The 25012-nt window shown below is 47.3% G+C and overlaps 1 protein-coding gene across 2 annotated transcripts in view; it reads right to left on the bottom strand.

Moving 5' to 3' along the window:
* The window catches only part of mvb12a (multivesicular body subunit 12A), a 120328-nt gene extending 95392 nt beyond the window's left edge, over positions 1–24936 (bottom strand). The window contains exon 1 of one of the 2 annotated variants that reach the window (XM_072491230.1): positions 24767–24936. The gene's annotated coding sequence lies outside the window, so the exon portion shown is untranslated. The remainder of the gene's footprint in view (positions 1–24766) is intronic. The other variant, XM_072491229.1, reaches the window with a different exon arrangement.
* Positions 24937–25012: the final 76 nt, after the last annotated feature.

The following is a 25012-nucleotide window of genomic DNA, read 5'->3' as shown; positions in this document are numbered from 1 at the left end:
ATGTTACTCAAGGAAGACAGAAATTTGCTAATATAGTGATCTAGACTGGTCATCATTGTCCATAGATTATATGTTTGCTATATTTGAATCTTCAGCAGCATATAAGAATTTCCTTGCAAGCCTTACTGCACTCCTTCTCCTGCTCAAATTACCTTTGAAATGGAGCAGCTAAATTAACTCCTGTTCCTCGATGTGCTGGTTGAGAATCTGATGGGTTCTCTACTACTGCCCAACGTAAACCTACCTTCACTCTACATTTTGGGATTTCTACAGCTCCATGCACTTGCTCGAAGATTGGCCTTATTAGCAATCTAGTAAATAGGGCCAGAGTCACTTGCTCACCATGCAAATAGGACACATCACAGCGATCTTGCACAATAATAGCTACCGCGATCAGATCATTGTTTGCGGTGTGTGACACATACTCACAACTTGGGCTTAAGGCTGCCACTTTCTGATCTGAAAAGCACCCAGTCTAATTATACAATGACTTTGGTCCCAATGTTTGGTTGGAGGAAATTTCTGTTTGTCCAGTACTGGATGTTGGTCGGAGAAGCAGTCTGTCAATTCAGAGACAGTGGAGGGGTCGAGAGAGGTAGAGCTGCTTCAATATTGCGGCAGGGCAGAAACCTGACTGGAGGAAGTTCCGGGAAATATCGGCATGGATTTCGATGGTAACTTCAAGAACATTAGAGGAAAGGTTGGTGGAATTGCGGATAGTGATGAGGACTGTCAGAGGATACAGCAGGATTTAGATTGTTTGGAGACTTGGGCGGAGAGATGGCAGATGGAGTTTAATCCGGACAAATGTGAGGTAATGCATTTTGGAAGGTCTAATGCAGGTAGGGAATATACAGTGAATGGTAGAACCCTCAAGAGTATTAAAAGTCAGAGAGATCTAGGAGTACAGGTCCACAGGTCACTGAAAGGGGCAACACAGGTGGAGAAGGTAGTCAAGAAGGCATACGGCATGCTTGCCTTCATTGGCCGGGGCATTGAGTATAAGAATTGGCAAGTCATGTTGCAGCTGTATTTCCCACTGGCATGCTGCCCCCTATGGTAACACCTTAGTTAGGCCACACTTGGAGCATAGTGTTCAATTCTGGTCGCCACACTACCAGGAGGATGTGGAGGCTTTAGAGAGGGTGCAGAAGAGATTTACCAGAATGTTGCCTGGTATGGAGGGCATTAGCTATGAGGAGCGGTTGAATAAACTCGGTTTGTTCTCACTGGAACAAAGGAGGTTGACGGGCGACCTGATAGAGGTCTACAAAATTATGAGGGGCATAGACAGAGTGGATAGTCAGAGGCTTTTCCCCGGGGTAGAGGGGTCAATTACTAGGGGGCATAGGTTTAAGGTGAGAGGGGCAAGGTTTAGAGTAGATGTACGAGGCAAGTTTTTTTACACAGAGGGTAGTGGGTGCCTGGAACTCGCTACCGGAGGAGGTGGTGGAAGCAGGGACGATAGTGACATTTAAGGGGCATCTTGACAAATACATGAATAGGATGGGAATAGAGGGATACGGACCCAGGAAGTGTAGAAGATTGTAGTTTAGTCGGGCAGCTTGGTCGGCACGGGCTTGGAGGGCCGAAGGCCTGTTCCTGTGCTGTACATTTCTTTGTTCTTTGTTGTTTGTTGAAAGGGTGGTTTAAAAGTGAGGCAGTAATGTGCGAGGATAGAGGAGCCAAGTGTTTTTTTTTGAGAGGGGTGATGATATAGAATTGTGGAAATATAGGAGCACAAATGTAGGCCATTTGGCCCATCACGCCTGTGCTGTCTCTTTTGTAGTACTAACAGGTTTGAAGGAGATGGGGACAGTATCTAAGGAGAGAACCGTTACCAATATCAGTTTACTTCGGGGCTAGGAAGGAAAGTTGAGCGGTCAGCAGTTTAATGGGAATAAGGTCCCATTAGGAAACAGGACTTGGTTATCAGACAAGATGAGCTTCAAGAGGGCATATGTGATTAAGGAGAGAAAAATGATAGTTCAGGGCTCAGGTTTTAGAAGAAGGTTATCCCAGTGGTCTAGGAGGAAGGGAGGGACATGGCAGAGGCAGTTGATCAGATGGTCTGAAGTTGTTTTGGAGATGTTTCAGAGGAAGAAGTGGAATGAGAAAGATTACAGCTACTGTGTAGAAATCCTGCACACAGCCTGTGCATTTCTGGGAATAATGCCTCTAGTGTGGCTGGCCTCGACATCACACCTTATAACAGCAAACGATGAATACTAGACCGTCAAGAAAGATTTTTCTTTGAGGTGGTGAGATTCTTTGGGAATTTTAAAACACGAGCCAATAGCAGTGAAGTCATTCCTCCCAGAACACACTGCGATTCAGTAACCACAAATAAACAAAAGGCACAGAGATTGCAGCAACCGAAATATACTTCTCTCTCAGCAATGGCCTGGCTTGTGTGAGAGACAGAAGCTAAGGTGAATGCGTACTGTTGATTGTACCTTCCATTACTTTTAATGAAGAATAGATGTATTCAAATTACTTAAAGAGATAGAGGAAGGGAAAAGTAGGGGAGGGAATATTCTGATTGGCAGAATTCAGCTTGTGCAACTCGGAGATCACCTGCCTTGGATCTGAAAGTCAAATTGGAATAATTTGCAATGGCTTTTCTTCCTGCTCACGCACCGTTACCTCTGGTGTCCTCCAAGGATCGGTTCTTGCCCCCCGCCCCCTCACTATTTCCCACTGGCATGCTGCCCCCTATGGTAACACCATCTGAAGACACAGTGTTCGTTTTCCCATGTACACTGATGACATCCAGCTCTACCCTACCACCACCTCTCTTGACTCCTCCACTGTGACTAAATGGGGAAGAGTGAAGCTATTGTTTTGGACCCCGTTTCAAACTCCCATTTCCTAGCTACTGACTCCATACCTCTTCCTGGCAATACTCAGTCTGTTCTCAAGTTTGGGGTCACATTTGATCCCAAGATCAGCTTCCAACCTCACAACAGCACCATCAGTAAGATCTCCTTATTTTCTTTTTTTTTGTATTTTATTACAAAAATGTATCAAAACAGGTTACAGTGACTAAACACCCTGGGAAACATACTTCCTATCAATCAACTATACAGTCTGTCAGATTTTCCCCCTTTTTCACTCCCCCTCTCCCACGACGAAAACCCCTTAAACACGGTCACTAACATCCCCCACCTTTCCTCAAACCCCCCTGAAGAGCCCCTTAACTCGTACTTTATCTTCTCTAATCACAGGAAGGCATACAGGTCACCCAACCAAGCCACTACCCCCAGTGGCGATGCCGACCGCCACTCCAGCAAAATTCCCCGCTGTGCAATCAGAGAGGCGAAGGCCAAGACATCAGCCTTCCTCCTCTCCATGAGCTCCGGCTTCTCTAAGAGCCCAAATATCACCACCACAGGGTCCGAGTCCACCTCCTTCTCCACTATCCTGGCTAAGACCGCAAACGCTCCTGCCCAAAATCTTCCCAATTTTTTGCAACCCCAAAGCATCTGCACGTGATTCGCTGGCCCCCGCCCACACCTCTCACACTCATCTGCTACCCCCTGAAACGATCTCCGTATTTTCACCTACATAGCACAACCTGACTTTGCCCCTGCTGCTGAAACCCTCCTTCATTCCTTTGTTAACTTTCGACCCAACAATTCCAATGCACTCCTGGCTGGTCTCCCATAAACTGAGGTCATCCATGTCTTGACATGCTGCCCATGCCTTGACATGTAGCAAGCCCCATTGCCCTATCATCACCCCCTGTACTCACAGATTTACACTGGCTCTCAGTCAAGCAATGTCTTGATTTTAAATTTGTAATATTCGAATCGCTCCTTGGGCTTTTGCCCTTGCCCTTCTCCGTAACCTCCTCTAACTCCATAATCCTCCAAAGTTATCAGTACTCCTCTAATTCTTGTGGAACTATTAAAATTGAAGGTACACCACTGGTGGCCATACCTCCAGTTGTTTAGGCCCCCAGCTTGAATGTTCTCCCTTCCCTCTCCACCTCACCTTCAGGACACTCCTTAGAACGTATCTCTGTGACCAAACTTTTGGTCAGTCAAGATCACAAGAATTAGAAGGGGTAGACCATTCATCCCCTCAGAATGCGCCATCATTTGATAAGATCATGGCTGATCTGATTGTGGCCTCAACTCCACTCACCTTTCTGTCTCATAACTCTCAAACTCCCTTGTTGATCAGAAATCTGTCTAACTCAGTCTGGAATATATTCAATGACTCAGCTTCTATTGCTCTCTGAGAAAGCGAATTCCACTGACTAACGACCCTTTGCGAAAAAAACCATTCTCCTCCTCCTCACAGTCTTAAATGGGTGATCCCTCATTTTAAAAACCGTGCCCCTGAGTTCTAGATTTCCCCACATGGAGGAACGTCCTCTCACCATCCATCAATCAGGTTTCTTTATGTGGCTCAGTGTCATACTTTGTCTGAGGATGCTCCAGTGAAGCATCTTTCAATGGCTCAGTACATTAGAGAGGACATGAAAACACAAGTTGTTGTTATTGCAATTTCTTAATGGCGAGAGACTGGGAAGCTGTGGAGGAACAATGTGATTTTGATATCCAGGCCCACAGGCCACCAAAATCACGCAAATAGGTACAAATTATAATCGGACAGAAGAGCAGAGTGTTAATCTTGATCTCAAAGGGCACTGGAATACTGAACTAAGGAAGCGATCTATCAGTTGTACAGATCCTTGATCAAACACCATTTGGAAAACTGAGCTTGGTTTTGGAGATCAAACAGAAATGGGATATTATGTCCCTGGAGGAAGTACAATGCAATTTCACCAGTACGACATCAGGGCTTAAAGTTGAGTTAGTAAAGGAATCCATCTTGTACAAAAAAGGATTTATTTATACCAATTCCAGTTTTATGTTCACCTCTGTGGTTGTAAACTCAAGTCTAGAATGCTGCAAATGGCTAACTGCACAATTACAGTATAGAGATCATGCGCAGGTCAGTGTTATTTCCAATTCTGGATTAAGTTAACTGTAACAAATAAGAATATATTCCATTCCTGCCTAACCCTCAGCACCACTTTTAATCTTGGGACTATGGGATAGAGAAAGATAGATATTTAGAATGCCAGCAATTATTGCTTAATAATGGTGGTGAAAACTGGTGCAACTTTAAATAAAGTAGTTAGCAAAGATACCAAGGTGACTAAGTGGTAGGGGAGTATTAGCGTTGACCGTTGAGCTCTACTGACTGCAATGCATTTACCTTCCATTGCAAAGCATTCTTTATATTTTCATTGTTGACTACGCGCATGTCAAGATTGTACTTTCGACATGAAAGTGTTCTGACTCAGTTTCCAAAAGCTCATTCTTAACACATAGGGAAAACATTACAAAATTTACATTTGGGACAGGTGTATGAGGACATGTTGCAGAAGTTAGCTTGCATTCCCTTAAGTTTGGAGACTTGAGGAATGATCTATCCAAGGGGTATAAAATGATATAGATGGATATGATATAATTTCCTCTGATGGGAGTCTCCAGAACAAGGAGGCACAACCCTAAACATAGAACATACAGTGCAGAAGGAGGCCACTCGGCCCATCGAGTCTGCACCGACCCACTTAAGTCCTCACTTCCACCCCATCCCCGCAACCCAATAACCCCTCCTACCCTTTTGGATATTATGGGCAATTTAGCATGGCCAATCCACCTAACTTGCACGTCTTTGGACTGTGGGAGGAAACCGGAGCACCCGGAGGAAACCCACGCTGGAGGGTTTCTAAAACTAGAGTTAGGCCATTTAATCCAGAAATCAGGAGGCACTTCACACAAAGGTAGTGGAAGTCTGAAATTCTATTTCTTAATACCTGTCGATGTTGGGGGATAATTTTACTGCAGCTTTTAACTACAACTACAATATTTTTATCACAATCTCCATGGATAGCAACTATAGAATGCTGAAAATGCAGAAGGGGGCTATTCGGCCCATCGAGTCCGCACCGACCCTCTGAAAGAGCACCCTAACCAGGTGACCCACCTAACCCAAACAACCCTGGACACTAAGGGGAAATTTAGTGTGGCCAATCCACCTAACCTGCACATCTTTGGACGGTGGGAGGAAACCAGAGCACCCGGAGGGAACCCACGCAGACACGGGGAGAAAGTGCAAAATGCACCCAGTCACCCAAGGCTGGAATTGAACCCGGGTCCCTGGCGCTGTGAGGCAGCAGTGCTGCCCTAAGCAATGCTGCTTATTAAACGATTACATACAGAAAATACATCTTTGGGTGTAGCAACTACCAAGGCTCCTTCGACAGCACTTTCCAAACCTGCGACCTAAAAGGGCAAGGGCAGCAACCGTACGGTAACACCACCACTTGCAAGTTCCCCTCCAAGCCACCCATCATCCCGACTTGGAGATATATTGCCATTCCTTCACTGTCACTGGCTCGAATCCTGAACTCCCTCCCTAACAGCACTGTGGGTGTACTACCTACACCATATGGCCTGCAGCGGTTCAAGACAGCTCACCAGCAATGTCTCAATGGCATTTATGGATGGCCAATAAAAATGCTGGCCTTGCCAGTGATACCCACCATCCAGTGGAAGAATTTTAAAAATCTTGTCCTAGCAATAATACAGGTGATAAAATCATGCTGAAATAAGACACACACAACTGCATTTCTATGGAGCCTTTAAAGGCTACAGAATGAGCCAAAGTGCCTTACCGTCAATGAAGTACTTGAAATGCTCATCCAATTTCAAAAGCGAGCTTCGACAAACAGCACTTCATAATTTGTGTGAGATGTTGATTGAGGGATACATATTGAACGGGACACGGAAAACTCGCCTGTTCTTCTTCAAAGTTGTACCATGGCATCTTTTACACCCCCGCTGAGGGGGCAGACGGGACCTCGGTTTCAAGTCCCATCAGCCCTCCCTTAGTATTGTGCTCGAGTTTCACCCTTTGAATTTTGTGTTCCCGTACCAGCCTCCCCGAACAGGCGCCGGAATGTGGTGACTAGGGGCTTTTAGTAACTTCATTGAAGCCTACTCATGACAATAAGCGATTTTCATTTCATTTAATTTCCTGTCCTGGAATGCGACTTGAACTCACAACCTTCTGAGTTGGGTGAAAATATATCTGCTGAGCTACAGCGGACGTCTTCAGCCTTGAAATGAATGATACCTCTCAATGTCTTGAGAAGTGTGCATATTACAGAGGAGGAGGTGCTGGAAGTCTTAAAGCGCATCAAGGTAGATAAATCCCCGGGACCTGATGAAATGTATCCCAGGATGTTGTGGGAGGCTAGGGAGGAAATTGCGGGTCCCCTAACCGAGATATTTGAATCATCGGCAGCCACAGGTGAGGTGCCTGAAGATTGGAGAGTGGCGAATGTTGTGCCCTTGTTTAAGAAGGGCAGCAGGGAAAAGCCTGGGAACTACAGACCGGTGAGCCTAACGTCTGTAGTAGGTAAGTTGCTAGAAGGTATTCTGAGAGACAGGATCTACAAGCATTTAGAGAGGCAAGGACTGATTCGGGGCAGTCAGCATGGCTTTGTGCGTGGAAAATCATGTCTCACAAATTTGATTGAGTTTTTTGAGGGAGTGACCAAGAAGGTAGATGAGGGTAGTGCAGTAGACGTTGTCTACATGGACTTTAGCAAAGCCTTTGACAAGGTACCGCATGGTAGGTTGTTGCAGAAGGTTAAAGCTCACGGGATCCAGGGTGAGGTTGCCAATTGGATTCAAAATTGGCTGGACGACAGAAGGCAGAGGGTGGTTGTAGAGGGTTGTTTTTCAAACTGGAGGCCTGTGACCAGTGGTGTGCCTCAGGGATCGGTGCTGGGTCCACTGTTATTTGTGATTTATATTAATGATTTGGATGAGAATTTAGGAGGCATGGTTAGTAAGTTTGCAGATGACACCAAGATTGGTGGCACAGTGGATAGTGAAGAAGGTTATCTAGGATTGCAACGGGATCTTGATCAATTAGGCCAGTGGGCCGACGAATGGCAGATGGAGTTTAATTTAGATAAATGTGAGGTGATGCATTTTGGCAGATCGAATCAGGCCAGGACCTACTCAGTTAATGGTATGGCGTTGGGGAGAGTTATAGAACAAAGAGATCTAGGAGTACAGGTTCATAGCTCCTTGAAGGTGGAGTCGCAGGTGGACAGGGTGGTGAAGAAGGCATTCGGCATGCTTGGTTTCATTGGTCAGAACATTGAATATAGGAGTTGGGACGTCTTGTTGAAGTTGTACAAGACATTGGTACGGCCACACTTGGAATACTGTGTGCAGTTCTGGTCACCCTATTATAGAAAGGATATTATTAAACTAGAAAGAGTGCAGAAAAGATTTACTAGGATGTTGCCGGGACTTGATGGTTTCAGTTATAAGGAGAGGCTGGATAGACTGGGACTTTTTTCCCTGGAGCGTAGGAGGCTTAGGGGTGATCTTATTGAGGTCTATAAAATAATGAGGGGCATAGATAAGGTAGATAGTCAACATCTTTTCCCAAAGGTAGGGGAGTCTAAAACTAGAGGGCATAGGTTTAAGGTGAGAGGGGAGAGATTCAGAAGGGCCCAGAGGGGCAATTTCTTCACTCAGAGGGTAGTGAGTGTCTGGAATGGGCTGCCAGAGGTAGTAGTAGAAGCGGGTACAATTGTGTCTTTCAAAAAGCATTTAGATGGTTACATGGGTAAGATGGGTATAGAGGGTTATGGGCCAAGTGCGGGCAACTGGGACTAGCTTAATGGTAAAAAAACTGGGCGGCATGGACTGGTTGGGCCGAAGGGCCTGTTTCCATGCTGTAAACTTCTATGATTCTATGATTCTATGTGAAAGTGAAAACATCAGGACTTCCATTGCTAACTGGAAAACTGCACCTGCAGCACAGGAGACAGCAGACGCAGAACTCTGCACTAAAAAAGCCTGGATTATGTGCAAATTATGTGCCACTTTCTCATTATTCTTTCAAATATTCAAAATATGTGGCTTCATTAAAAATTTAATCTGGTGCAACATTTCAGTACTAAAATATTATGACACAGCACTGATCGAAACTTCGTCACGCAAGATATGAACAAACCGCATGAACCACAAATGTCTTCCTCTGGTACCTCCAGGGACGAGACTGCAGTCGGCAACGGTGAAGCAAATCTGAGACACTTTCGTTTGCACAGTGCCTCAGAAAGAGCATTTAATCGCAGAGGGTTGACAAAGCTTGTGGGAACCCGAGTTCTGAAGTACAGAAACGGGTCAGCCATCATTTCAATTGGGCATTTCATTAGATTAGATATCAGACAGGGGTTTACCACTGGACAAAGCGACCCATCTCTTTAGGACAGAGGGGTTGCAGTGCTCAGCTAGGGAGCCTTGGCAACCCTAATTTTGAAGCTAAATCAATTCAATCCCATCAGCTCGCCCACATTTCCTGTTCGAATTTCACAGAACTAAAAGTTTGGAAAGGGTTGTCTTTAGTGCTGGAAAGATCCACATCAAAGCATTTAAGGGGATTAAATACCAGGAACCCACGCAATTTCATGGGAATACTGATATTAGCTTTATTTCTGGCCCGAACATGCTGTGGAGGTGCTGAAGCAACCCATCGAGGCATCCTCACTTTCCAGAACTAAACAAGGAGACTTAAATTAAACAATTAAGGAGCTAATTGTTTTAATCTCCAAAACAAAGACTCTATGCAACCAAAGATGTCCTGAGCATTCTGCAAATAACTTGCAAGTTCAAATGACGTTTATGAGAGAAGGGAAGTCACCTGAACCCTGACATTAAATGACTAACAATGCAGCTACACCCACCTAGTCTCTTGCATTGCACAGGCTTTGTCATTCATCTGTAACATGCAGTGAAATGAAATGCCAGGGTCATTGGCCATTCAATCATCAGCTACTGCACCACTTATGGCCAAAATTGATGAAATGAAGTGAAATAAACAGAAATGATAATACTGTGGGTGCACAATGCACACAGAGCAGCTGCAGCAGGCTGTGGTTTCCAAGGTAATGAAACATCTCACAGTTGTGGGAATGTTGACAAGTCTTCTGGGCTCAATCCACTGGTTTATTAGTCATCACGGCCTCGCAACGGATTACTGGCTTGATAAAGACAGCGCTGATCGCATGAAAAAACTCCCACTGTAATAAAAGCAGTCAGAACTTCCGGGTGCGGCGATGACCAGCTGAGTCGCACGTTTCGGCAGCTCCCGGTGAAACGGACTTTTGGGCTCTTGATAGGAGCCCCAACGGCAATTTTGACGGCTAAAAACACTGTGCGGTAAACCAGAAGGGAATCCCCCCTGGATACGGATGAAAAAAGGAGAAAGTGGCCGGATTGCAGTGGATCCTTTAGAACAGCGGCAAGGAAGGCAAGCAAAAACCAAGATGGCGTCGGAAGGTGCCAGTTTAACATGGGGCCCTGAACAACAAGAGTTCTTGAAATGCTGTGTGGAAGAGCTCAAAAAGGAAATGAAGAAAGAGCTGTTGGCCCCGATACTACAGGCGATCGAAGGGCTAAAGGAGGAACAAAAGACCCAGGAGCGGGAGCTTCGGGTCGTGAAGGCAAAGGCAGCCGAGAATGAGGACGACATACAGGGCCTGGTGGTGAAGACGGAGATGCATGAGGCACATCAGAAACGATGTGTGGAAAGGTTGGAGGCACTGGAGAACAACGCAAGGAGGAACAACCTGAGGATTCTTGGTCTTCCTGAAGGTGCGGAGGAAGCGGACGTCGGGGCATATGTGAGCACGATGCTGCACTCGTTAATGGGAGCGGAGGCCCCGGCGGGTCCGTTGGAGGTGGAGGGAGCATACAGAGTGATGGCGCGAGGACCGAGAGCAGGAGAAATTCCCAGAGCCATAGTGGTGAGATTCCTCCGTTTTAACGATAGAGAAATGGTCCTTAGATGGGCAAAGAAAACTCGGAGCAGTAAATGGGAGAACGCGGTGATCCGCGTTTATCAAGACTGGAGTGCGGAGGTGGCGAGAAGGAGGGCGAGCTTTAATCGGGCCAAGGCGGTGTTTCATAAAAAGAAGATAAAATTTGGAATGCTGCAACCGGCAAGACTATGGGTCACATATCGAGGGAGGCACCACTACTTTGAGACGGCGGATGAAGCGTGTACTTTTATTGTGGAAGAAAAACTGGAATGAGCGGGTTATTAAAAAGAACGTTTGAACAAAGTGGTGGGGCGAATGTGGGGGGCGAAGAGGGGGGTGAAAAAGGGGGGAAAGAGGAGTTTTATGTACTAATCCTGCGATGTGGTAACTTTTCTCTCTTCCACAGGTGGTGATGGGGGGGGAGGAGGGGAGGTGGAGGAGATGGGGCGTTGGCCATTGGGGGCGGGGCCAAGGGAGAAGCGCGGGCTTGGTTCCCGCGCTATGATAATCATGGCGGGAATAGAGAAGCAGGAAGGAGGGGGCGTCGCACGGTGCAAGCCGAGGTCACGGGGGGAAGCCGAGGTCGGCCAGTTTGCTGACTTCTGGGAGCAACATGGGGGGAGTAATTACGCTAGCGGGGGATCTAGCGGGGGGGGGGTGGGAGGGGGGAATTACTGGGTTGCTGCTGCTGGGGAGAGGGGGGAGCTGGTATGGGAGGGGATGGGCGGGGGGGCACCGCCTGGGGGAGATACAGCTGCGTGGGAACCGGGTGAGGAGCTGGAAAAAGGGGATGGCTAATTGACAAGGGGGGGGGGGGCGGTAGGAAGCCCCCCAACCCGGCTTATCACGTGGAACGTGAGAGGGCTGAACGGGCCGATAAAGAGGGCACGGGTACTCGCACACCTCAAGAAACTTAAGGCAGATGTGGTTATGTTACAGGAAACGCACCTGAAACTGATAGACCAGGTTAGGCTACGCAAAGGATGGGTGGGGCAGGTGTTCCATTCGGGGCTAGATGCGAAAAACAGGGGGGTGGCTATATTAGTGGGGAAGCGGGTAATGTTCGAGGCAAAGACTATAGTGGCGGATAACGGGGGCAGATACGTGATGGTGAGTGGCAAACTACAGGGGGAGACGGTGGTTTTGGTAAACGTATATGCCCCGAACTGGGATGATGCCAATTTTATGAGGCGGATGCTAGGACGCATTCCGGACCTAGAGATGGGAAAGCTGATAATGGGGGGAGATTTTAATACGGTGTTGGAACCAGGGCTGGATAGGTCGAAGTCCAGGACTGGAAGGAGGCCGGCAGCAGCCAAGGTACTTAAAGATTTTATGGAGCAGATGGGAGGTGTAGACCCGTGGAGATTTAGCAGACCTAGGAGTAAGGAGTTCTCGTTTTTCTCCTATGACCATAAAGTCTACTCGCGAATAGACTTTTTTGTGCTGGGAAGGGCGTTGATCCCGAAGGTGAGGGGAACGGAATATACGGCTATAGCCATTTCGGATCACGCTCCACACTGGGTGGACTTGGAGATAGGGGAGGAAACAGGGGGGCGCCCACCCTGGAGAATGGACATGGGACTAATGGCAGATGAGGGGGTGTGTCTAAGGGTGAGGGGGTGCATTGAAAAGTACTTGGAACTCAATGATAATGGGGAGGTCCAGGTGGGAGTGGTCTGGGAGGCGCTGAAGGCGGTGGTTAGAGGGGAGCTGATATCAATAAGGGCACATAAAGGGAAGCAGGAGAGTAAGGAACGGGAGCGGTTGCTGCAAGAACTTTTGAGGGTGGACAGACAATATGCGGAAGCACCGGAGGAGGGACTGTACAGGGAAAGGCAAAGGCTACATGTAGAATTTGACTTGCTGACTACGGGCACTGCAGAGGCACAATGGAGGAAGGCACAGGGTGTACAGTACGAATATGGGGAGAAGGCGAGCAGGTTGCTGGCACACCAATTGAGGAAAAGGGGAGCAGCGAGGGAAATAGGGGGAGTGAGGGATGAGGAAGGAGAGATGGAGTGGGGAGCGGAGAGAGTGAATGGAGTGTTCAAGACATTTTATAAAAAATTATATGAAGCTCAACCCCCGGATGGGAGGGAGAGAATGATGGGCTTCTTGGATCGGCTGGAATTTCCCAAGGTGGAAGAGCAGGAAAGGGTGGGACTGGGAGCACAGATCGAGGTAGAAGAAGTGGTGAAAGGAATTAGGAGCATGCAGGCGGGAAAGGCCCCGGGACCAGATGGATTCCCAGTCGAATTCTATAGAAAATATGTGGACTTGCTCGCCCCGGTATTGACGAGGACCTTTAATGAGGCAAAGGAAAGGGGACAACTGCCCCCGACTATGTCTGAAGCAACGATATCGCTTCTCTTAAAGAAGGAAAAGGACCCACTACAATGCGGGTGCTATAGACCTATTTCCCTCCTAAATGTAGATGCCAAGATCCTGGCCAAGGTAATGGCAATGAGAATAGAGGAATGTGTCCCGGGGGTGGTCCACGAGGACCAAACTGGGTTTGTGAAGGGGAGACAGCTGAACACGAATATACGGAGGCTGTTAGGGGTAATGATGATGGTCCCACCAGAGGGGGAAACGGAGATAGTAGTGGCGATGGATGCCGAGAAAGCATTTGATAGAGTGGAGTGGGATTATTTGTGGGAGGTGTTGAGGAGATTTGGTTTTGGAGAGGGGTATGTTAGATGGGTGCAGTTGTTGTATAGGGCCCCGATGGCGAGCGTGGTCACGAATGGACGGGGATCTGCATATTTTCGGCTCCATAGAGGGACAAGGCAGGGATGCCCTCTGTCCCCATTATTGTTTGCACTGGCGATTGAGCCCCTGGCGATAGCGTTGAGGGGTTCCAAGAAGTGGAGGGGAGTACTTAGAGGAGGAGAAGAACACCGGGTATCTTTGTATGCGGACGATTTGCTACTATACGTGGCAGACCCGGCGGAGGGGATGCCAGAAATAATGCGGATACTTGGGGAGTTTGGGGATTTTTCAGGGGATAAATTGAACATGGGGAAAAGTGAGTTGTTTGTGGTGCATCCAGGGGAGCAGAGTAGAGAAATAGAGGACCTACCGTTGAGAAAGGTAACAAGGGACGTTCGTTACCTGGGGATCCAGATAGCCAAGAATTGGGGCACATTGCATAGGTTAAATTTAACACGGTTGGTGGAACAAATGGAGGAGGATTTCAAGAGATGGGATATGGTATCCCTGTCACTGGCAGGGAGGGTGCAGGCGGTTGAGATGGTGGTCCTCCCGAGATTCCTCTTTGTGTTTCAGTGCCTCCCGGTGGTGATCACGAAGGCTTTTTTTAAAAGGATTGAAAAGAGCATCATGGGTTTTGTGTGGGCCGGGCAGACCCCGAGAGTGAGGAAGGGATTCTTACAGCGTAGCAAGGATAGGGGGGGGGCTGGCACTACCGAGCCTAAGTGAGTATTATTGGGCCGCTAATATTTCAATGGTGAGTAAGTGGATGGGAGAGGAGGAGGGAGCGGCGTGGAAGAGATTAGAGAGGGCGTCCTGTAGGGGGACTAGCCTACAGGCTATGGTGACAGCCCCATTGCCGTTCTCACCGAGGAACTACACCACAAGCCCGGTGGTGGTGGCTACACTGAAGATTTGGGGACAGTGGAGACGGCATAGGGGAAAGACTGGAGCCTTGGGGGGGGGGGGGGGGGGGTCCCCGATAAGAAACAACCATAGGTTTGCCCCGGGGGGAATGGATGGGGGATATGGAATGTGGCAAAGAGCAGGAATAACGCAACTGAAAGATCTGTTTGTGGATGGGAAGTTCGCGAGTCTGGGAGCGCTGACCGAGAAATATGGGTTGCCCCAAGGGAATGCATTCAGGTATATGCAACTGAGGGCTTTTGCGAGGCAACAGGTGAGGGAATTCCCGCAGCTCCCGACACAAGAGGTGCAGGACAGAGTGATCTCAAAGACATGGGTGGGGGATGGTAAGGTGTCAGATATATATAGGGAAATGAGGGACGAGGGGGAGACTATGGTAGATGAACTAAAAGGGAAATGGGAAGAAGAGCAGGGGGAGGAGATCGAGGAGGGGCTGTGGGCAGATGCCCTAAGCAGGGTAAACTCGTTGTCCTCGTGTGCCAGGCTAAGCCTGATTCAGTTTAAGGCATTACACAGGGCGCATATGACTGGAGCACGGCTCAGTAAATTTTTTGGGGTGGAGGATAGGTGTGCGAGGTGCTCGAGAAGCCCAGCAAATCATACCCATATGTTTTGGTCATGCCCGGCCACTACAGGGGTTTTGGATGGGGGTGACAAAGGTGCTTTCAAAAGTAGTGGGGGTCCGGGTCGAACCAAGCTGGGGGTTGGCTATATTCGGGGTTGCACAAGAGCCGGGAGTGCAGGAGGCGAGAGAGGCCGATGTTTTGGCCTTTGCGTCCCTAGTAGCCCGGCGCAGGATATTGTTAATGTAGAAAGAAGCCACCCCCGGGGGTGGAGACCTGGATAAATGACATGGCAGGGTTTATAAAGCTAGAGCGGATTAAGTTAGTTCTAAGGGGGTCGGCTCAAGGGTTCACCAGGCGGTGGCAACCGTTCGTCGAATACCTCGCAGAAAGATAGATGGAATGGAAAAAAAGAGGGCAGCAGCAGCAGCCCAGGATGGGGTGGGAGGGGGGGGGGGGGGGGAGGAGGAGGAGGAACCAGAAGGACTCTCAGGGTTGTTAATATATACTGTATAATATGTATAGGTCGTTGCGACAGATAATTATATATTGGACTGTTAAATTATATTTTTGGAGAGTGTTACTTGTGATAAGGCAGTTGCCAATTAGGGTTAGTTTTCACTTTTGTTATTTATTATTTATTCATTTTTTGTTTATAAAATAGGTCATTGTTATTTGTGTTGTTATAATATTGTGTAAAGGATGCACAATGTACTGTGTTGGTTGACCAAAAATTTTCAATAAAATATTTATAAAAAAATAAATAAAAGCAGTCAGCAGTGGTGTTACCTTTGCAATGAAGTCACCCACTGGTATGAAACAGTTGCAGACTCCTCACACACACGCACAACCTGAACTGTTGGGAAAAGACACACCTAACCGAATTCAATTGGGAAATGCACTGCCCAGGTACAAATGTTCCCGGATCAATATCAGATCTACCTTAAAGTAGCCGAAACCAACTGGGGTGCTGGGAACAAGGCGCTGCCCCATAAAATTGGGGCTGAAAGGGAGATGTGGAGGTAAGGGGATGAAATTCAGCCACAGCCCTCGGTCCTAATTGCCAGCCAACTATCTTGGTTGGAAAGCACTAACTTCCTTTGGCCACACAGCATGCTGTAACGAGGCATTTCAAGCCATTATCGGAAAGAAAGCAGGTGATCCAGTGTGCTGGAACAGAAGCTCGCTTAATTATTTTGGCACAAAAGGAGGTTCTGACACCTGTTTCCTGCTTTTACAAAAACAGCCGGCTGGGCAAATTAAAACAAAGTCTGGAAGCAATCCTTCAACCTTTTGTTCCTTTTCGTTATCAGCGCTGGGTGCCGGCTGCAGCTCCACATCCTTCTGATCTCTCTCGCTCATCGCAAACGTGCCTTTGGTTATAAGCGACCGACAGGATTGTCTTAGTATTAGAATATCTACACCCAGAAGTAACAAGAAGGGAACTGGGATCTACTTGGGAGACCAACCAGTGTCTCTAGACTATTAGATATAGGAGCAAAGTTCGGCCACTCAGCCCATCGAGTCTGCTCCGCCAGTCAATCACGGCTGATAGGTTTCTCGTCCCCATTCTCCTTCCTACTCCCCGCAACCCCTAATCCCCTTATTAATCAAGAACCTATCAATCTGTCTTGAAGACACTCAGTGACTTGGCCTCCACAGCCTTCTGCGGCAAAGAGTTCCATCGATTCACCACACTCTGGCTGAAGAAATTCCTCATTTCAGTGGGACCAAGGACTCAAACAAAGGAAAACAATTCACAGAAGGGCAATTCATTTGGTTTCCTCATCAATATTCATCACTCATCCAACACCAGCAAAACCAGATTAACCGGTCATTAATTTGCCATTTGTTGCATTAGTCTGCAAAATAGACTTCATTTCAAAGTAGTTATTTGCTTGTAAAGTGCTTGGAAATATCCCGATGATTTGAACATTTCTTTGATGTATATATGCTCCCTGCCTGAATCCTGTTATTCACCGCAGAGTGCCACGGGACAACGGGACACAGCGCAGGGCAATGTGCACCCAGGAAGTGACATCCTCCATACTGACACTTTAGCAACAGCCGTGCTCTCATTCTTTAAACATAGTCATGCTGTCATGCCTCAGGTTACAGCTTTCGCATCTTCTGACAGCAGCAACAAAACTGGACAGACCTCTCTATCTAAAGACAAAAGGTGGGAAATGGCATTCTTTGGAAGCCAGAGGCGGATATCACAAAGTCTCTGGCTGCAGCTATCTGGTCTCAGTACTTAAGAGGATCAAAAGCTGTAGCAAATTCTGAGTGCGACAGTATAGTGGGTAATGAATAAAGTGTGCATATCCGCTTGAATGAAAACAACACTGAGTGGCTTTAAGGTGACAACAGAGATATATAAATAGTAAGCCATTCAGTCCATCTTTGTTCTTCACTATAGATTACATTCTACTCGACAGTACATGCTCTCCGGCCCCCTCCCACTCTCATCTCTTGAATGAATATCTAAAATTTTAACCACCATTAGCCCCTACCTGAAAACCTTGTGCCGATCATTCTTTCTGTGATGACAGCTGTCCTGAACCTTCCTTTTAATCGTTTTAACCCAAGACCACTTAGAACATAGCACAGTACAGGCCCTTCAGTCCACGATGTTGTGCCAACCATTTATCCTAATCTAAGATCAACCTAACCTACACCCCTTCAATTTACTGCTGTCCATGTGCCTGTCTAAGAGTCGCTTAAATGTCCCGAATGACTCTGACTCCACCACCTCCGCTGGCAGTGCATTCCACACACACACCACTCTCTGTGTAAAGAACCTACCTCTGACATCTCCCCTATACCTTCCTCCAATCACCTTAAAATGATGTCCCCTCGTGACAGCCAGTTCCACCCTGGGGAAAAGTCTCTGGCTATCCACTCTATCTATGCCTCTCATCACTCTGTACACCTCTATCAAGTCACCTCTCTGCCTTCTTCGCTCCAGTGAGAAAAGCCCTAGCTTCCTCAACCTTTCTTCATAAGACATGTTCCGGAATCTTGGCAAACTTTTAAATAATGCTCTTGATTAACATCTTACCTCAGTTAGATCATATGAGGTACACTTCTGTAAAGAATCCTCTCATTTGTCATCTCTCAGAAAGTTTTTCCAGTCGTTCCACATAGCCAGTTAAAAAAAAATGACAACTTCTAATTCATCGTCAGAATATTTTCTTTAAAAAAAAAAGGATAAAAACACGCATGGAAAATGAAACGGCTGTTCAATCTTTCCATGGACTGTTTCCAACCTTGCCCCCAACTCAAAAGTCGGAGCAGAGGTTTATGAATTAATCTGTCATGAATTGAACTCGAAGAAAATTTACAAAACCCAAACATGCAGCCAAATGCTACCAAACCTGGCTTTATTGCTTTGCATAATGTTTCTACTGACTAACAACACAGAGTTTCATGTGATACTCTGTTAACCTGCCTTCAATCTAGTCTTTAAACCACACGATTATGCAGCTCCTGACAAAGGATTGAATTAACGCTGAACTAAGTGAAATTTATTTTCCCGCACATCCACCAAATGACTTGCAGGAGTGGAAAGAATGACTCAATTCGCAGACTGACTCGAAGTTGAACCATTTTACAAACATCATATCTATATTTGCTTTGTCACTCAACATTGGAGAGCAGGATTACATCACCTCTCAAATTGTCTGATGCCCAATTACCAGAATTTCAGTTCGCTGTCAGTGAAGTTGAATGTGAACTGTCCAAGCTATACCTTCCTGAATCAGCCTCACTTCTTTTTGACCCCAAATTAATTTATCTTCAGATTTACACAGTAACTTCATTGCAGCGTTAATGTAAGCTTACTTGTGACAATAATAAAGATTATTAGATGCATCACAAAACTCAAGCCAGCACGCCAAACCATAGCTTCATAATAAAAAAGCAAAACACTGCGGATGATGGAAATCTGAAATAAAATCAGAAAATGCTGGAAAAATTCAGGCGGTTTGGCAGCAGCTGTAGAGGAAAAAACAGATATATCATTTTGAATCCGCAAGACACTTAGACCATAAGACATAGGAGCAGAACTAGGCCACTCTGGGGCTGGTTTAGCACACTGCGCTAAATCGCTGGCTTTTAGACGACCAAGGCAGGCCAGCAGCATGGTTCAATTCCTGTACCAACCTTCCCGAACAGGCGCCGGAATGTGGCGACTAGGGGCTTTTCACAGTAACTTCATTGAAGCCTACTCGTGACAATAAGCGATTTTCATTTCATTTCATTCACTCGGCCCATCGAGTCTGCTCCGCCATTCAATCATGGCTGATATTTTTCTCATCCCCAGTCTCCTGCCTTCTCCCCATAACCCCTGATCCCCTTATTAATCAAGAACCTATTTATCTCAGTGAATTGGCCGTCACAGCCTTCTGTGGCAAATAGTTCCACAGATTCACCACCCTCTGGCTGAAGAAATTCCTCCTCATCTGTTTTAAAGGAACGTCCCTTTAGTCTGAGATTGTGTCGTCTGCTTCTAGTTTTTCCTACAAGTGGAAACATTCTCTCCACGTCCACTCTATCCAGGACTCGCAGGATCCTGAAAGTCTCAATAAGACCCCCCCACCCCCATCCTTCTAAATTCCAATGAGTACAGACCCAGAGCCCTCAACCGTTTCTCATACAAGTTCTTCATTCCAGGGATCATTCTTGTGAACCTCCTCTGGACCATTTCCAAGGCCAGCACATCCTCCCTTAGATACAGGGTCCAAAACTGCTCCTAATACTCCAAATGGGATCTGTCCAGAGCCTTATATAGCCTCAGAAGTGCATCCCTGGTCTTCCAGCCCTCTCGACATGAATGCTAACACTGCATTTGCCATTCTAACTGCCGACTAACCTGCGCATTAACCTTAAGAGAATTGTGAACAAGGACTCCCAAGTACCTTTATGCTTCTGATTTCCTAAGCATCTCCCCATTTAGAAAATAGTCTATGCCTTCATTTCTCCTTCCAAAGTGCATAACCCCACACTTTTCCACATTGTATTCAATCTGCCAGTTCTTTGCCCACTCTCCTAGCCTGTCCAAGTCCTTCTGCAGCCCCGCCATGCTTCCTCAATACTATCTGCCCCTCTACAGATCTTCGTATCATCTGCAAATTTAGCAACAGTGGCTTCAGTTCTTTCTTCCAGATCTTTAACGACTTCTTCCTAATGAGTGACTTTCTGGCCAATCACGCACTTCAATAAACAATTAGTTAAATAGTCTGTATGGGAGGGAATTAAATAACTTGACAAATTCTTCAGGTTCGAAGGCCTGACGCTGAAAGAGGCTGTATATCACCATATGGGAATTAGAAATGTTGGGGCAGTAAGCAGAAACAGAAATTAGGATTAATTTAAACTCGGTATGGAGGGTGGCTTTATGATGAACGAAATTCAAAGAAAATATTGGAATGCTGGATATTTGCGACCAGACAGGGGAAAAGAGTGTATTAATATTTTCTTTTTTTTAAAAATATATTTATTAAGTTTTTTAACACAATATTTCTCCCTTACAAACAATACCACCTCTACCTCGCCCCCCCCCCCCCCCCCCGTAACAACACAAAACGAGAAATCGCGCAGAGCAAGATATATACATGGCAAAATGATATATTTACACAGCTTTGTACACTGGCCCTCACCCGTACGTGCCAGTTTCCCCAACCCTTCATGTTATCTCTTGCTCAATCACCCTCCCAGGCATTCCCCCCCCCCCCCCCCCCCCCCTCCCCCTCCCCAAGGTTGCTGCTGCTGCTGACCGACCTTCCTCTAATGCTCCGCGAGATAGTCTAGGAACGGTTGCCACCGCCTGTAGAACCCCTCCGCAGACCCTCTCAAGACAAACTTAATCCTCTCCAACTTTATGAACCCAGCCATATCATTTATCCAGGCTGGGGGGCTTCGCCTCCTTCCACATTAGCAAGATCCTTCGCCGGGCTACTAGGGACGCAAAGGCCATAATGCCGGCCTCTTTCGCCTCCTGCACTCCCGGTTCGTCCACTACTCCAAATATTGCTAGCCCCCAGCTTGGCTTGACCCGGCCTTTCACCACCTGAGATATTGCTCCCGCCACTCCTCTCCAGAACCCCTCCAGTGCCGGGCATGACCAAAACATATGGACATGGTTCGCCAGGCTCCCTGAGCACCTTCCACATCTGTCCGCTACCCCAAAGAACCTACTCAACCTCGCGCCCGTCAAGTGTGCGTATTCATATTTTCTAAAGACTGCCAGAGTGATTTGTTAAGTGTTTGTACAAATCTAAACTTTACTTTAAAAAACAGTGGCCTGTAAACAATTTGAATTTTGGCTAAATGATCTGTAGCTCTCTTACCTGTTAAAAAAAGAAATCAAGTTTAGGTGGGATTTTCCAGCACCCCCCCCCCCCCCCGCCGGCCAGTGGAAGGGCCGGAAAATCACGCCCCATATTTTCTACCCCCTGTGCTATTTGCAGAGAAATGTTAAGGGCAGCACGGTAGCGCAGTGGGTAGCGCTGTTGCTTCATAGCTCGGGGGTCCCAGGTTCGATTCCCGACTTGGGTCACTGTCTGTGTTGAGTCTGCACGCTCTCCCCGTGTCTGCGTGGGTTTCCTGCGGGTGCTCCGGTTTCCTCCCACAAGTCCCGAAAGGTGAATTGGACATTCTGAATTCTCCCTCTGTGTACCCGAACAGGCGCCGTATTGTGGCGACTATGGGCTTTTTTGCTTCATTGCTGTGTTAATGTAAACCTGCTTGTGGCAATATAGGTTTTTATAACCCAAAAAGGCCATTCGGCCCAAATGGTCCATGCTGCTGGTTATGCTCCACATAAGCTTCTGTCAAACCTATTTTCTCTCAGCCTATCAGCATAACTTTCTATTCCTTTGTCCCCAATCTAGCTTTCCTTTAAACGTATCTGCTATTTGCCTCAATCAGTGTTTGAGATAATAAGTTCTCATCAAGCAATGCCCTGTAGTTTTGCTTATTTACTCCTTTCTTTCCAGATACAAACATGAATTTCAATCTGATTGTAATCGGGAGTTTCAGTTTGCCCAATACATGTGGTTTCTGACCTCTGTGTTCCCAGCCTCCTCAACTAACTTCAATTCACAATTTTTACAATCTTTTTTGTCTGCTCTAACAAATTAACACACTCACCATTTTACTTCCAACCCCCCACCCCCACACACCATGCTTAGTGCATAGGAACAATTTCTAAATTAGTCCAGGTACTTCCTGGAACAATTCCCGAGCAATGCAGGGGTTTAAAACAAGAACTTCCTTTCATTACTACCCACTGTCAGTTTAGCAGGTAGGATCATTGCGGGGTGGCCCAGATTGCCCATATTCTTTCAAGTAACCCACCCCCAAAAGATGTCCAAAGTAGATCTGAGATAGTCAAGGCAGCTTTTTCAGAACAAAGGAACTGAACCTGAATCTTAGGAAAAGAATGCGGAGGTGCTACATTTTGTCAGCTATGTTAGATGCCTTGCAAATATGGGCAAAACAAACAAAGCAAATTATCAACTAGCTGAATGCATTTGAGATGTGGACGTTTAGAAGGATGTTTTGCATACGATACAGACAGACGAATGAGGAAGTGCTGAAAATCATAGGATTGATGCAGTACAGGAGGCCATTTGGCCCACCCAGCATGTCTGCACTGGCTCTCCAATGAGCAGTTCCCCTCATTCTGGCACCTTCTTCCCATAACCCTAGCACATTTTTCCTTTTTAGATTGAACCTGCCTCCGTCGCTCACAGGCAGTGCATTCAGGTTTTAACCCCTCGCTGCGTGAAAAAGGAGGCACAGAGCAGTAAATCAAAGGCAATTCAGAGGAGGTTCACTAGATTGTTTCCAGAGATGACGGACTTGTCTTATGAAGAGAGATTGAGCAGTTTAAGCCTATGCTCTCTCGGTTTTAAGAGACCTAATCGAGGTATACATGATGATAAAAGGTATTGACAAAGAAGACGTGGAGCGGATGCTTGATCTTCTGGGGCAATCTAGAACGAGACATCATGGTTTTAGGATAAGAGGTAGCAGATTTAAAACAGAGATGAGGAGAAATTACTTCTCTCAAAGGATCGTGAATCTGTGGAATTCACTCCCCCAGAGTGCGGTGGGTGCTGGGACATTGAGTAAATTTGAGGAGATAGACGATTATTAATTAGTAATGGGTTGAAGGGTTATTATGGGGAATGGTTAGGAACGTTGAGGCAGAGATCAGCCATGATTGTATTGGAATGGCGGAGCGGGCTTGAGGGACTGAACTGCCTACTCCTAGTTCTTATGTTTGAAGTGTTTTTTTGCTTCTTTTATCTATTATTTTTAATCTGTCCTCAATCCTTTCACGAGTGACAACAGTTTCTCCCTACCACTCTGTCCAGACACCTCGCGATTCTGAACACCTCCATCAAATCTCCTCTCAAGTCTTCTTTTTGCCGAGGAAAGCAGACTGGAGAAGATAGGACTACCTTCGTACCTGAAGCTCCTCATTCTCTGGAACCTTCCTAGTGATTATTTTCTGCACTCTCTCTCAATGCCTCCACATCCTTCCTAAAACGCAGCGCCCGTACTCCAGCTGAGGCTGAACTAGTATCTTGCACACAAGTTCAACATAACCTCCTCGTCCCTGCGCTCTGTGAATGAAGCAGAGGGGACTGAAAGCTTAGTCAGCCACTCCCCTCAAAACGCTGGAGGAAAAGAGGAAATGAGTGCGTAGCATCAAAGAGAGGCGGCACAGTGGCTCGCACTGCTGCCTCACGGCGCATAGGACCTGGGTTCGATCCTGGCCCGGGTCACCGTCCGTGTGAAGTTTGCACATTCTCCCCGTGTTTGTGTGGGTCTCACCCTCACAACCCAAAAAGATGTGCGGGTAGGTGGATTGGCCACGCTGAATTACCTCTTCATAGAATTTTTTACAGTGCAGAAGGAGGCCATTCGGCCCATCAAGTCTGCACCGGCTCTTGGAAAGAGCGCCCTACCCAAGGTCAACACCTCCACCCTATCCCCATACCCCAGTAACCCCACCCAACACTATGGGCAATTTTGGACACTAAGGGCAATTTATCACGGCCAATCCACCTAACCTGCACATCTTTGGACTGTGGGTTGGAGACCGGAGCACCCGGGGGAAACCCACGCACACACGGGGAGAACGTGCAGACTCTGCACAGACAGTGACCCAAGCCGGAATCGAACCTGGGACCCTGGAGCTGTGAAGCAACAGTGCTAACCACCGTGCTGCCGTCTTAGTTGGAAAAAGAATGAATTGGATGCTCTAAAATTTATTTTGGAAAAAAAAACAAAGAGGGAAAGGTGCAACCGATGAAGACTTGGGGGTTGGGGAGAGGCAAGAGGGGGATTTTTTTCCCCTCAAAAATAGGCTTAAAATGTCACTAACCAAAATAAACACTGAATAAATTGGGGAGTGAATCAGGGCGGGTTATGGGGTTATTAAGGTTGTTATTAAAGTGTTTGCGATGCTGGGGGTTTGCAGGGAGCCGGGGGGGGGCCGCACTGACCTTTACCTGTTCACTCAGGTGTCAGCTCCAACCTGACTGACTCACCTGGGCGCTGCCTGTCCGCAGGTGAGGGAGGGCCTCTCCCTCTCCCCCTCCCCTCACACACACACGGTGTGTCCCCCACCCCCAAATCTCCACACACCGCCCTGGGCACCGCCGGGGTATCTCACCTGGAAAGCTGTCCGCCTCCTCCTCCTCCTCCTCCTCGACGACGATCTCGCCTCTCCGCCGCGCTCCGAACTTTCGCCCAGCTGCCGTTCGGGTTTGTTCGGCTCTTTCCGGAAATCTGCCAACTCCAGTCGCCACCTCGGCAGGAGAGCGGCCGTTACTGGCGGTTGGATGGGGGCGGGGCGAAGGGAGTGATTGGGGGGGGGGGGGGGGGGGGGAGGGGGGGGAGAGGGAGAGCGGTGGAGGCG

Source organism: Scyliorhinus torazame, chromosome 27, assembly GCF_047496885.1.
Source record: "Scyliorhinus torazame isolate Kashiwa2021f chromosome 27, sScyTor2.1, whole genome shotgun sequence".
NCBI lineage: Eukaryota > Metazoa > Chordata > Chondrichthyes > Carcharhiniformes > Scyliorhinidae > Scyliorhinus > Scyliorhinus torazame.
Note: the sequence above shows the minus strand (reverse complement) of the source record. Positions and strands in the feature narration are given on the sequence as shown.